The sequence below is a fragment of the Triticum dicoccoides genome, chromosome 6B, assembly GCF_002162155.2.
Source record: "Triticum dicoccoides isolate Atlit2015 ecotype Zavitan chromosome 6B, WEW_v2.0, whole genome shotgun sequence".
Taxonomy (NCBI): Eukaryota; Viridiplantae; Streptophyta; class Magnoliopsida; order Poales; family Poaceae; genus Triticum; species Triticum dicoccoides.
The window spans coordinates 13,672,834-13,677,072 of NC_041391.1; the positions used below are offsets into that span (position 1 = coordinate 13,672,834).

The following is a 4,239-nucleotide window of genomic DNA, read 5'->3' on the forward strand; positions in this document are numbered from 1 at the left end:
TGCGGCAATAATAATGTATGCATCTTTGGGGCTGGGGCTTGGGGGGGGGGGGGGGTCAATGTATAAATCAGTGATAAAAAAAATTACCGGTAACATCGTATATATAGATTTTGCTTATTATTGTTACATGACATTTATACTAGGGGCCCCGAGGTTTGGGTTCGCCCCGGGCCCCTGAAATCACAGGACCGGCCCTGATGATGGACCTCGTTCAAGCAGGCATGGGTCACAAACAAAATGATTGCACACAAAACGTTGTGCAGTTTGTTTGCAAACCGATGGAAAAATGTTGTGTTCGTGCTTCATTTGAAAATTCTTACACAAAAAGAGATGGATGGTCTTCTTTGGGACATCCTAACTACTCCCTCTGTCCCAAAATAAGTGACTCAACTTTGTACTAAAGTTAGTACAAAGTCGAGTCACCTATCTTGGGATGGAGGGAGAACATGCAAATGGGCCAAAAAGTGATGGATGATCATTTTGTTGTATGTGTTGGGTCTTATTCAATGTACAAACCAAGAACAATCAATTACATGAACTATTAGAGGATAAAAAAGCACCTAGTAGTGCCAACTTCTAAGAAAATACATGGTCAACATCACTTATTCATAGAGCCCACTACATACTACGATGACAACACCATCTGCTTGTCATCTAAGAGTGCTCAACCTGTAGTTTCCTCGTCATTTATCATGCCCCAAGTAACAACCACAAACGCATGTGCATTGTCATACAACTTGTCGAAGAGCCGAAAATAGGCAACTCTCCATGCTTTGTTGAATAGTAGAGTGCAAAATACGACCCAGAGGCCAACCACAAACCCAGACCCAAGTCCAAAGTAAAAGAAAAACATCGGCCCATAAACCTTCTCACTGTTTTGTTGATTGACATGCTCAAGGCCATTGTTTCCTGAGCAATTCCTTTCGAGAGGAGGGCCACACATGCCAATGTTACCATTATATATGGACGGGTTCTCGGAGTAGATTGTGTCAAGTTGACTTCCTGGGGGAATTCTTCCAGTAAGCTTGTTATATGACAAGTCCAATGAGCTTAAATATGTCAAATTTGACAAGCTTGTCGGGATCTCATCACAAAGGTTGTTCCTTGAGAGGTCCAGTGACTCAATTGACTCCATAGCCCCAATCCTTGAAGGAATTTGACCAGCCAAGTGATTCCATGATAAGTTTAAATTCAACAGTCCATTAAGAGAAGTTAACTCGTCTGGAATTCCACCAACTAATTTGTTAAGTGATAGGTCAATACTAAGCACATCAAAAAATCCAGTGCCATACTTAAGTTCTTGGCGCTTCATTACAACAAGCCAAACTTCTTTTGTCATACCTCTATAGTTGTTGGAACTACAAGACTTGTCGGTCCCATGTTTCTTTGAGTTTGCTTGTGTCATAGCAGTTAATTTTGACAAAGAGGATGGTATAACTCCAGATATACTATTTCCGGCTAAATTCAAATGACGAAGGCAATATAGATTGGTGATATTCGGTAGAATATCACCATGTAGCAAGTTGTGGCTTAGTTGCAGATATCTTAAATTTACCAGGTCTCCAATCCACGACGGCAGTGTACCATAGAAATTATTCCTTGAAAGATCCATGAAATTCAATCTCGAGTAGTTTCGGAGTGATGATGGAAACTTGCCGGAAAAGTTGTTGTTACTCAAGAGGAGGAAAATCAAGCTAGGCGCATGAGAACATTGAGGAAGTTCTCCATCTAGAAAGTTGTATGATAGTTCCAACACAAATCGAACTTTAACTGACAAATATATTTAGGAATATGGCCATTGAAGTAATTGAAGGACAAAGTCAGTTCTCGTAACCATCGAGATCCAAAATGTAATGGTAGAGGTCCCGAGAAAGAGTTGTGTGATAAATCCATGTACTCTAAGTTCTTTAGAGCTAACATGTGTTCTTCTGTGACCATGCCATCAAGATTATTGTTGCTAAGGTCGAGATCACACAAATGACTGAGCATACCAATCATGGATGGCACGTGCCCAGTAAGATGGTTACTTGAAAGATAAAGTTGCTCTAAACTAGTGCAATTCCCCAACCCCGTGGGTATAGCTCTAGTGAGCTGGTTGTTGGAAAGCGAAAGATAACACAATCTAGTGCAGTTCCCCAACCATGACGGTATAGCTCCAGTAAGATGGTTGTAAGAAAGGTCATAGTGCCATAAATAAGAGCACTTATGAATGCCTAGCGGTATAGTTCCTGTAATGTTATTGTGAGAAAGGTCAAGCATAGTTAAGTTGTTTAATTGTCCCATACTATTCATCAGCTTTCCAAACATATTGTTGCTCTTCAACGTCAATTCTTGCAATCTGTTGGACAAACACTTTGGCAATTTCTCCAGAAACTCTGTTATGTTTCCAGAGGAGAGACTCCGGTCAAGCCGTAGTGTTCCCAAATCACATAGGTTTCCCAACTCCACTGTCATTGTTGCTCTGTTACCCATGTTGCTCAAATCTAACCACTGGAGGGAGGTCATATTTCCCAGTGCACCAGGAAACGGGCCATAGAGGGTGGTATTTGAAAGGTCGAGGTACTCGAGGCTTGTTATGTTCCAAAACCAACAAGATGCAACCGGATGGCCAAAGTAGTTACGGGAAAGGTCAAGGTGCTTAAGATTTGTGGTGTTTAGGTGTGTGAGGGATCGGGCCGCACTTGGAAGTGAGCAGTCATAAAAAATTAGGTACTCCAAGGATGGTATCATGTTCACCACAAGAGGCCAATCAGCAACTGAGCCAAGGTTCAAATAACTCAAGTCAAGATATGACAAGAGGGGTAGACGGGTTAACCACGAGATGTTTTTTAGGTCCCTCTCTTGGGTGATAGCCGGGACGGAGAGGTCGAGATATTCCAGCTTGGACAGGTTGCCGAGCTGAGGAGGCGCTTCACCATGGCAAAGCGTGTTGGAGAGATCGAGATGTCTGAGGTTCTTGAAAGAACCCAGCAACTCTGGAAGACGATGCGCATGGTCACACAGTCCCGTGTAGGCGAGATCAAGGCTCTCCAGATGCTCTAGTGAAAGTAAGGAAGGACTTATCTGGCCGACCAAGAAAGAAGTCCACCAGCCCAGGTCAAGCTCGACGACATGGCCGGTCGCGTTGTCGCAGGTGATGCCTTCCCATCGGCAGCAATCTTGGCTCCCTTCGTGCCACGACACGAGGTCGTCCTCGGTGTCGTTGACGCCCTGCTTGAAGGCCAGCAAGGCGTCCCGCTCGCGCGGTATGCAACCCGCGGCGACTGCATGAGCCGACCGCGCGTCGGCGACGACGGGGAAGACGCAGATCCAGGCTGCCGCTGCCGCCATGAGGAGCAGGACGAACTTGGCGGGCGACTGATCCATGGCGTTGGTGGTAGTGATCTGATCACACAGATCGGTGTGGCTTTCAAGGAGTGGGTTTCGGTTGCTACGAGTTGGTGTAGCACGATCGATGGTGTGGTGCACTTAAGAAGGCATGGGCAGGAGCGTACGTGACGGTGCACTTAGGCACTTAGCTACTGTACTAGCTAGTTAAGTGCGGTTGGTCCGGCTATAATTTTCCTGTAGCTAAGTGCGGTTGGTCCTTCTTTAATTTTCTTGTAGCTAGCAGTTAAGTGCGGTTAGGCTTGGGTGCACCTTCGAATTAGTTAACTGGCACTGCGGCAATTCAGAAGTTGGAGTCGTCGTTCAGTCGCGGGACTTCCTTCAGAGAGTAAATTGCTGAAAGCCACCACATTTGTGGCAAGAATACTGCAAAACCACCATCTTTGTCAAAAATCACGAGAAACCACCACTTCCGTGGCAAGTGAGTAACAAAATGCACCTAAACGTGCTATGAGCCGCGTCTAACTGGAAAACTGACTGGCGGGACTCGTCTGTCGGGCTGATTTGGCATGCCTACGTGGATAGTATGATGAGGTGGAAGATGGTCCCACTAGTCAGCCTCTTATGTCTTTTCACTTTCTTCTTCTTCTTCTTTCATAATCAACGCCATGCCCGCCGGCTCTGGTCTGCGGCGCACCTGATCTGCCGCATGGCCGACTTCCCCCACGCGACCGCGCCGCCCCCTGCAGCTCCCTCCGGCGCCGCCTCCCCTCAACGCACCAGCCCCGACCCTGCTTCCCCCACGCGGCCGCGCCGCCCCCGCAGCTCCCTCCGGCGCCGCCTCCCCTCCACGCACCAGCCCCGACCCTGCTTCCCCCACGCGGCCGCGCCGCCCCCGCAGCTCCCTCCGGC

General features: G+C 47.1%; 1 pseudogene; it reads right to left on the reverse strand.

The window, feature by feature from the left end:
- Window positions 1-664: 664 nt before the first annotated feature.
- Window positions 665-3,366, reverse strand: LOC119320544 (annotated as a pseudogene).
- Between the last annotated feature and the right edge of the window lie 873 nt (window positions 3,367-4,239).